Raw genomic sequence first — 10853 nt, forward strand, 5'->3', positions numbered from 1 at the left:
AGCGTTCCTTCCTAGTTAGTGATGTATGTAAAGAAAATAATAATGATAAAGATATTAATACTAATTTAAATCCTAAGATCTAAACCATAAATCCTAACTTTAAACTAACTTAGTTTGTTATTCTTTAAAAATACATATTCGTCTGACTTGTTAGTGTATCATTTTTCTATGCATAATTGAAGTTTTATATTTATTCCAAGTACTTAGTACAGAATGTATCCATCAGGCACCGTTATAGATTAATACTAGTTTATATCATTAATTAAGCTTAATACATATACAAGTTACAACTATGATAAATTGGTAATGAGCTTAGTTGTATACAACGGCGAATGTTAGAAGGGGCCGGGGGGTGGGGCGTCCGACCCCTCGAACTTTTCGCTCAATAGTGTTATGTGTGTAGCTTTCGTATAGAAATTTTTGGGTATATACGTTTTCGACCCCCTAGTTCTATAGAAATTTTTGGGTATACGCGTTTTCGACCCCACGTTGGAAATCTTAAGTTTCGCCACTGGTTATATAGACGTGAGTGACTTCTAAATTTGATTTAACAATGTTAAAGAGTGTAAAATAAATCACTGTGTTCATTCGAATCAATATAACTCAGTAAAATGGTTTGGTTAAGCAAGTGATAAATCTTATTCAAAATGAAATTGATGTTTCATACAAAAACACATATGTCCACTGTAGGCTAAAATAATTAAGGGTTTTTTTTTTCTAAAAATTTAGATAAACCATTCCTCTTATATAATCGAGCTTTGTTTTTTTATATATATATATATATATGAACTGGCCGAGTTACATCAATATCGCAGGTAAGCGAGCAACAAGCTGCGCCGCTACCCCTTGTTTTTTAACTGAATAAATGGTCCCTAACATGGTCAGGCTACTTATCATGTTATCTAGTTGATTTATTGAATGCAATTCAACAAACTGACAAAGGGATGAGATCGGTACATTATTTGTACTTGTGTTAGTACCAAAAATATTGATATCGAATTTGAACAAAGATGGGCTACCGAATATATTGGTACGGAACAGGTATCGGTACCGGTATTTCGTTACGATGCCCGTTTCGGTTCTTTGTTTTTTCTTTTTCGAGCACGCACTCCATTGATCTTGGTACGAGTACCAAATAGACTAAATTGGTATGAGTACCAATAACAAATAAGCTAAATTAGTACATGTAAGTGTTCAAGAAACCATAATATCAAAATATAATACCAAAATACGAAAAATAAAGTATAATATCAAATATGGTACCAATACTTTTTTATCGTAAAAGTAGTGGTACCAATACAGAAAGTACCGAATACGAAAAATTTTTAAAACTTGATACCGATAGATGTACTGAATAGGTAAAACTGGTACAACCAGTACGAGTACGATATAGGTACATGTACAATTATCCGAGAAAAATATCCGATCCCTAATTTAATAGGGATGCATTCATATTGCTTGGTTTGTGATATTTTCATCTCAAAACTAATTTTAGTTGTGAGTAATTACATTGAACTAGATAAGGTGTATATTGTATATACATCATAGATATGGATTTGAAAGTGAAAGTTGTATTAAGAAAATTGTTTCACGCGGTACGGAAGAACTAGCGGTTTGAGCTAAAAAGAAAAGGATGTTTTTTTTTTGAAAGGTGGAACAAAAGGTTGACTTGTGTCTCAAGGAACCTTCGCCAACAAATACTCTCACTCGTCAATATTTATTCTTTTGTCCTTCACTTCCATTTTATAGGTGTTATCTTATATTATATTCCATGTAACAACAAATTTAAAAGTCAATACATATTCTTGTATAAAACCGGATAAAGAGTTATCCACGTCAATATATGATGAAACAATGGTTAACCGGGCAGCGTTAACTTACTGGTCTCGTCAAGAAGGGTTAATCCCTTCCTCTTGAGGATCGCTGGCTGGATCACCGGTGGGTTGATCTCCTGTACAAGGAAACAAACCGTGACTCGTAACAAGGAGGATGGGGTGGGGGGTGCTCCTTGTTACCACTCTCCGGCGTGAGAATCAGTAATCTGCTTGGGAAGCAAAGTATGATAGTAGTAGTAGTGAGAGAGTTGTGAAGAGATCCCTCAAACCTGGTTTGGGGTTGGTATTTATAGCCGAGGAGTGAAGGAGGAGGATGATGGACGGACTGACGACGTGCTGCACCTTTGCAGGTGTGTCAGGCTTGTCGGTTATGGATGTTACGCCACGTCAGTCCGTTGCTTACGTAGCCCTGACAGGTGACTGCCATTGGTGCCACTTGCACTGTGGTGTTAGTCCACTTGATGAGCGTATAGGATGCGGTGCGAGTCGCATCGCTGCCTGCGGTAACATCTGATGTTATCGCGTCTCTTGCTTGTGATCAAGAAATACGCGAGATGCGGTGCCGGCCGCATCGTCGCCTGTGGTGACTGTTGCTGTTATCCAGCTTCCTTGTATTGATAGAAGTGTTCACTGGATGCGGTGCGAGGCCGCATCGCTGTGAATACTTCCGTTTTCATACACCAGATGTGATGTTATGCCGCATCACTCTACCGTTCTAATATTCCAGGTAAGTCCTCCATCACTGGACAGATTGGATTTAACCATTGTGTCGATGCGCTCCCGCACGGACATAAGTAGGTTGTTTAGCTAGTGGGGGGTTTGATAAGGGTAATGGTCACTCGCGGTCGATGCTGACGCGAGATCTGGGACCATACCCCTTCAAGTCCCCCCAGTCTAGTGTTGCTGCCATATGCAAGTTGCATGTGGGAGGAGTACTGGACTATGGTGTCTAGAAGGTAGTTTGGAGTCTGGAGAAGATCCTAGACCAAGTGGATGGTCTTTGCTTTTTGTAAATCAAGTTGGAGGTCTGGAAGAGTCATTTGACGCCTCTTCCGTACCGGTGAAAATGTTTCGTCTGATGCGAAATTCTCAGCCTTTGGCTGGATGCCACCTGTTGGTGTGTCGAACCAATTGTGGGAATTAGTCGGAGGAAGTGTACAAACTTCGAACCAATCTCTGAGATGGTGGTTGAAGGTGTGCACAAACTTCGAACCAACCTTTGAGGTGGTGAATGAAGAAAAGAGCGTGCTGCTCCCATGATTGGATATCTAATGATGATTCCTTTCGTGGGGTGTTCATGTTCTTCCAATTAGCTCTCAAGTAACCGCACGTCCTTTGCGGTTACCTCGTTGCTTGACATTGTTGGCCACGGTTGTGGCAACAACGTTGGATACTTGCGTCATTGTTGGCCATGTTTGGTCGAACAATGTGATTCTGGATAATGGTCAAATAAACATGGTCATAGGCATGGTAATGCCTACCATTGTTTATTCTATCCAACTTACAAGTAGGGTAACAAAGTCATAAGCAGACTTGTTACCGCTTGTTCGTTCGCTTGTTGTTCGACAAGGGCTCATATGATCATTGGGTATCTCGTCCGCATCTCTTCCTTATGCACCTTCCTTCACGCTCCAATACCGAGGAGTTTTCCTTGAAGTGGTTTCGTTCCTCGATGTGAAGTTAGTTGTGGCTCTTCCGTAGCAACCGTTTGCGGAAGCTATGGTTATGTCCGCAACGACTCGTGAGTGTCTGCGGTTTTGTCACCCCATATTCGCTTGAAACGGGTTTGTTGCTCGGATGTGGCCCTTGAAGGATCAGGTGTAACGCCTCGTATTTCCGCATTTCCATGTTTTCTAGGAAAGACGTGACCGCCTTTCTATTTTTGGAATTCCAGTCAAAATCGAATAAAAAAAAACAGATTTAAAACGCGAAACGACGACTATCGACACTATGTTTACATATATTTATATATATATTTTTTTTTATCTAAAATTTTATTTTACGGTCCTAGATAATGTTCGGTTTTAAAAAAAAACGGATTCATAGGAATTATGGGCCACTTAAACACGGGATTGGGCTTGTGGGCCTCGGGCCCAAGCCCACCTAAAACAAAACTTAAGAATAAATGAGTAAACTAAACCCTAATCACTTCAGCTCTCATTTCAGCCGACACCCACTTCCCCCTGTTCTCTCTCTGCAACTCCGGTCACCGGATTCCGGTGACAATGCCGGCCGGTTCCGGCTATTCGCTGTCTTGTTTCTCCGACCAGACACCCCCCCTCGACAATCACCCACACTCACCTGCTTCCTCCTCTCTAAACGAACGGCCAGACGCCCCTATGGCGACGGTCATCGGAGATCGACACAGAGAGAGAGAGAGAGAATGCGACGAGAGAGAGAGAATGCGGTGGAGAGAAGGATCGACCAACCACCTCCCTGTGGCGGCGACATAACAGCGACAACGACATAACATCGACAGCGACGACGGCAGCCCGCCGTGAGCGGCGGCGGTTTGGTTCAGTTTGGGTCACGTTCTCCAGCGCCGGCATCAGAATTCGATTCGAGTCTCGATTCAGGTAACGTTTTCAGTTTATTCGGTTCAGTGCGGGTTTTGACTCAAGTCGGACCTTGTTTATTTTCAGTTCATGTTCGGTCTGATTCTCGAGTCGGGTTTTGTTTTGTTCAGTTCGTATATCGACCCTAATGTTGTTCGAGCTTGGTTCGGGTCAGCTCATCGTTCGGGTCAACTCAGTCAACTGACTGGTCAGTCGCCAGTTCAGGGCAACGTCAGTCAACAGCTCAGTCGGGTTCCATTTTGGACTTCGGTCAAACCAGTCAACCGTGGTCAAATCTGGTCAAACGGTCAACGCCTGTCAAACCGGCAGATTCGATGTTCGGTAAATTCTAATGTCTTGAAGCTCATGAAATTAGTTGTGTTAATGTTACTTTAAACGCGAGCCGCGGTGTACCAATGACGCGAATGTTATAGTGTTTTATATGTAGTTATCGTTTTACACGGTTAATAAACTTGTAAAACCCAAACTATTCGAACGCTAACCGTGTTTATAAAACTTGAACATAGAAATATATATATATATATATATATATATATATTAATTTTATAATTTATTGTTCCGTATCGTTTCGTACATAATCATTGTTATTGAATTGATGAGTTTTGACAAAGTTAAACGACAACTTGTGTTGTCGGGATCGTCCAAAAACAGAGGAAACTCTGCCCGTTTTATTGTGAAAATTCGTAAAATGAAACGTGTTAAATTGAGAAACGAAACTCATCGGTTTTTAGTATTTTTATGAAAATAAATGTATATTTATTTTGATTACACTTCTATAATAATCTTGATTGATTTAACTTAGGATTTTTACATAAACTATGTAAAATATATATATACATATATACCAATTAGAAATACTCTAATTTCCAATTCAATCCTCCGTCATAATCCCGATTACTCATACGCCTTCGTTTGCCATTAAGGTGTCCTCGTGTCTCATCCTCCTAAACCCATTCCCTCGTCAACGCTTGGATAATCGGAAGACTTAGCAATCTGGTGAGTATACTCGTACTTTTCCCCTTTTTACTTTTACCACTTTTGGGGTGTAACATGTTTACCTATTGAAACTTACACATGAACTTTTGTCTAAACACATGAACATTCCTATAACATGCTTGTATATGTGATGGCTTGATACTTTAAATTTGGGTGATTCTTATGTGTTGAACTTATCATTAACTTCGTACGAGCCAAACCTTGACATATGTAGCGCTATAGGATTAACGACCCGCCTCTACTGAAACTTTGGTTATGTCATGAGCAAGTTGCGTTTTCTTGGTTTGATATGTTAGACACATGCCATATTTAATGTTTATCTTGAATCGCATGCTTGCTATGAGGGATTGTTCACACTTTTATCTTATGCTATGTATGTACCAAACTTGTATACTCGCCTTTGCTTTTGCATTGACTTTATTTTAACATGTTACAAGTGGATGTTGACGATGCATGGAATCTAGTAGGATGCTTAGATACACACCTAAAAAGAATTGTATTCATATTGTGTTATTTTAGTATTCATGTTGTTGTATTTTGTTTCAAAACCTTGTAATTGATTCTTTAGAAATGGAATGAAATGATTATTTAAATACTTGTCACAATTATTAGCGTTATGATGTCTCGAGCAATCTTCACACTTCGTCTCATCCCGATGTTTCCGCCATTGGTTGGGGTGTGACATCAGGAGTCAGGGTTGCTGATGTGCGTGCGCGTACATTCCCTTCCTTATTTTTGTTAAAGAAGTTGTTCATGCACCCTTTGTGGTTGTGAACCGGACAGGAGGGATTTGAAGCTTGAAGAGAATGAAGGCAATGCGGTTTACCTGTGTCTGCGATGCAGTTCAGTCTAAAGAACAACTCTGGTTCGGAGTATCTGACACATCTGAACGGGCTCGTGTGTGTCATTTCCCCATGTTCCACGTGTGCTCGTGGGTGGTGCGGTCAGGTATTATACCCCCTTATAGTGTGGAGATATATATTTTTGCCTATTTTTAGGGGTATGTAAAAAAACGACATGCGGTATGGGTTATGGTGCGGGAACCAGAGAAACCGCATGCCGCTTATAGTTGGATAATGTAGTCGCTTTTTGTTGCATACGTGGCTGATCTCACGTGTGAGTTGGTGGAAGTTGGTGAGATCATTCTAGCATGTGCTGAAATGAAAGGACATTTGCACTGCCCGAGGCATTAAATGCACTGTAGCAAGGAGTGTAAACGTCTCCTATGTCAGGCGCGTGGGCGGCCACTCGCGCGTGATAACCGTCAGCGGAAACGGCGCTTGACACGTGGTGCCGCGTAATTCGTCCTTTTTGAACGTGATGATTCGTTTTCTCCTTCCGCATTAATTGCGATGGGTATATAAGGGGAAATCGTTCGTGGTTTCCCCTCACTTGTTCGAAATTTCAAAAATTTGCCGGTGAGAGAAAAGAAGTTACTTTGTCTTCTCCGATCAATTGTTTGAAGTTTCCGGTGAGGTTTCCTGAGTTTGTAGTGTTTATTTTCTATATTCCTGATGGCTGAACCATCAAATCCACACAATGTGGAGGGTGAGAACCTGTAGTCTTCATCGCCGGTGGTGGCAGAGGAAGAAGGGGGGGAGCCTCCAGTGGTGGTTTACCGGTGTTAAAGTGGCCCAGGTCATCATTTAATCGTCTGATTCTTGACGTCCAAATGCCCCCAGAATATGGGGCCCTTTACCCATCGGAGGGTGACACCGGTGCCGACGCTCCAGCCGGTTACGTTACCATGTGGGCAGACTTTTTTGGTGACTGTAATCTCCGGTTACCTTTGACTGTTTTTGTTGTTGAGGTTTTGGAGTGGTACAAGATCCACATTTCTCAACTGAGTCCGTTGGGTATGATCCGGATTCGAAACTTTGAATCAACCTTTCGTGCTCTTGGCATCGAGCCTTCTGTTGGAGATTTCCGACGGTTTTATCAAATGACGGTATCTTTGGGGTTCTTTTCTTTCCGTCAACGAGATGGTAGTCCCAAACTGATGACTCCTCCCAAGGGTATAACGAAGTGGAAAATGAAGTTCTTTTACATCAAGGCTGCTGCAGTTGTTGCGAACATGACGTTTCGGAACGTGACCGAGACGATCATAACAGAGACCATTGCAGTCCCTAGTGTAAAGACGGTGGAGTGGTTTCCGCAGTTGCAGACCATTGAGTGGCTGAAGCTGAGCAACACACAGTTGTGGGTGTTGCGCATGATGCTGACAAGGATGAACAAGAAATCAAGGCCCGTGGTGCGGGAGAAAAGTGGTGGTATGTACTTTTCATTTGTTCGATTTTCCATATATCCTTATGCGTTACTGACTTGCAAGTTTGCTATCAGAGGATGCTGCCCTATGGAGGATGTTTGCTTCAGATTTTGAGGGTAAGGTTGAAATAGTTGCTTGTGCGGATGATGAGGATGGGTTTAATGTCATCATCCGAGATAACTTCCGGGTGCCTGCTGAGGCCGCGTTGGCAGTTGACTTGCCGCGAGGCAAAGGTACATTTGGGAATTCGCTTGTGATAATGAAAATGGTTTCACCGACTCACCTTTTGGATGGTTTCCATGCAGGTGATCTTGGGGCCTTAGGGGACCCTGACGCGAAGGGTGTGCCTAAGAGACAAGTGGTGAAAGGCGTGCGCTTTCGCCAGAAGAAAATACCAGAGGTTACTGTTGTGCCTCATCTGGTGCCGCAGGCGGCAGGTATCTCTCATTCTTCTTTCCGTAGACACATGGATTATGTGATAGTATCTGATACCCTTGAGGGTTTGGGTGTAGTTGCTGCGGGTTCGCAGTCTGTCGGTGGGAAAAGGCAAGTAGAGAAGACGGCCGCTGTTGCCGGTGAACCGAAACGTCGGAAGTTGCAGTCTAAAAGGACTGGTCCGACAGTCAAGAAACCTGCGGTTACCGTTGGTAAGTGTTTTGTAGCTTGTCCCAAGTGTTACGCACAACTTGTGTTTTGATAGTTATTGACTTTGTTTTGCAGAGCTTCAAGATAAAGATTTTTCTATCTTTGATGCTCCTTCATCACCTCCGCATACCACGGGTGCGGATGCGGGTGCGGGTGTGTCTGAGGAACCTTCGGCGCCTTTTGTTAAGGTGGTGCCTGATTCAACCGTGCAAGCGGAGGGTACTGCGGAGAAGATCGCGACCCAGATATTCGATACTGTTGATTCGTCCAACAATCTGATCTCTCCCAATGAGGGTGATAATTTGGGTCTACGGTTTTCTGATTCTGGGAAACAAAAGTCTGATGTAGAGCCGCAAAAAACTGATACTGAGCCGCAGAAATCTTTTGCCGGTGAGAAGGTTACCGGTTCGTCTACTGGTGGTGCGGGTTATGATGGGCCTCCAATTCATCCTGGGGAGTCTGAATTGGAGTATTATTACCGCACGTATACCCAGGGTCGAAGTACCGTTTATCACCGACCCCCCTGGATTGTTATGTAGGGGGGTGATATTTCCAATAACCCCTCTGCGTGCAAGGAGATTCTGGGTGGTCTGGGCACCCCTTTTGAAGTTGAACGTGCCCGTTCTGCACCCCGTGAGCTGCGCGTCAACCAACTTTCTACCATGCTAGTAGGAAGTTCCATAGTGGCGAATGCCATTTTGGAAGACTACAAGGTGTTAGGCCGCAGGGAGGAGGAAGCTGCTCGCTTGCGGGCCGAAGCGGAAGAGTTGGTCAAGGCTGCTTGTGCGGGTGCGGAGCAGCTTGAGAGGGATAGGACTGCTTTTGAAAAGCAGAAACAGACGGCAGAGTGGGCTGCAACCGCTGAGTTAAAACAGGTTCGTACTCTTGCCAAGTTACTTTCTGAAGAGCGCAAGAGTTGGCAAGAAACTCTTTCTAGTGAGCGTAAGTCGTGGAAAGAATCTTGGGCCAAGGTGAATGAATCACTGTTTCGTGTTCGTCAGGAGTTGACGAATTCCAAAGCAGCAAACACTGTTTTGGGCAAGGAGAAGGCTGCGGCTGAGGTGATTGCGGTTAAAGCGCAGCAGGCTGAGGCCGGGGCCGTAAAGGCGCTTGAAGAGGCCAAGGAAGCGGGGGCGCGTGCTGCGAAGGCCCTTGAGGAGGCCAAAGAGAAGGAGAGCCGCTCTTCTAAGGCTCTTGAAGAGGCGAATGCTGAGCGCACCCGTTTGGATAAAGTTGTTGCCAGCCTTTAGGTATGATTCGTTACCTCTGTTTGTATATTTCTCTGCCTTTTGAGAATGTTTACTGAGTAAACTGTTTTCTGCTATTTGAAAGGCTGAAGTTCAGGCCCGGGAGGTCGCGGTTACAGACCTCACAGCCCGCGTGACTGCAGCGAAAGAACGAGCTAATGCTGCTGTTGAGGCCAGAGATGCTCTGACCTCTTCGTTTAACCAACTGGAGGCTGACCGTGAATGGATGCGGAGTCACGGTATCGCGCGTGTAAGTATCCCTTGCCTTTATATTTGCTTGGATTAGTATCCGAGTCTTATCATCCTGTTATTGCAGATTGTTCAGGCTATCATGGATGCACTTGAGACCGCAACTGGTTTGGACTTGGTCAAGGAACGTGCCCGCGATGCCGGTTTTAAAGCTGGTTACAGCCGATGTGTCAGTCATATGAACGTCATGTCTGAAGGCGGTTTTACCGCAGAGCGATCCGGGTTTCGTGATGTGGACACCGAAGGTCGCCTTAACGCGGCTGTAGCCTCCTTTTATGATACGTCCCTCTCTTGTGTGGAGAAGTTGGACGAATGTTTAGAGGCTGCGGATTACGTTGACCGGTTGCGGATGCTGTATGCCGATGCAGAAGAGGAAAATCCGGCTGGCGGCGGCCAAGATGACGCGGGTACCAGTGGTACAAAATAGGGTTTAGGTTGGCTAGTGTGCCCCCTTTTTTTCTTTCCTTTTGTAAATGTGGGAAACTCTATGTAAATCCATTAAGCATTGCGTGGGTGCTTGAATTTTTTGAATATAAAGTTTGTTGTTCAATTTGTACAAGTGTTTTTAATTCTTGCATGTTTGAACGTATATATGCGGAACTTTACCCATTTGTGAATGGGGTCAAGTATACTCCATACCTTTGTCGTATGAGTACGCGTTAATTCCATTGTTTACCTTTTTAGGGTTAAGGAATTGTGTAAGTTTTGTAAAAAATTGTCTATCCAGCCGGATAGACACTTGATATTCTGCCTTTTGCTGGCCTATTACAATATTTGTGTGTGGTTGACACTTTGTGTGGGTATCGTGAATGAAGATTTTGCCAATCTGTTTTTGCGGATACCGCAAAGTGGAACACGCATTTGTAATAGTAGTAACAAACAATATTGCATTGAATCGTTCGTTTATTTAATTGCAAATGGCCTGCGGCCCGATAAGTTACATGAAAATGTAAAAACATGGCTTACATGTAACAAGGTCTGAGCTGTTGTGCGTTCCATGTACGTGCGATAGGTTCGCCTTCTAACGTTTACAATTTGT

Source organism: Helianthus annuus, chromosome 9 (genome assembly GCF_002127325.2).
Source record: "Helianthus annuus cultivar XRQ/B chromosome 9, HanXRQr2.0-SUNRISE, whole genome shotgun sequence".
NCBI classification, from domain to species: domain Eukaryota; kingdom Viridiplantae; phylum Streptophyta; class Magnoliopsida; order Asterales; family Asteraceae; genus Helianthus; species Helianthus annuus.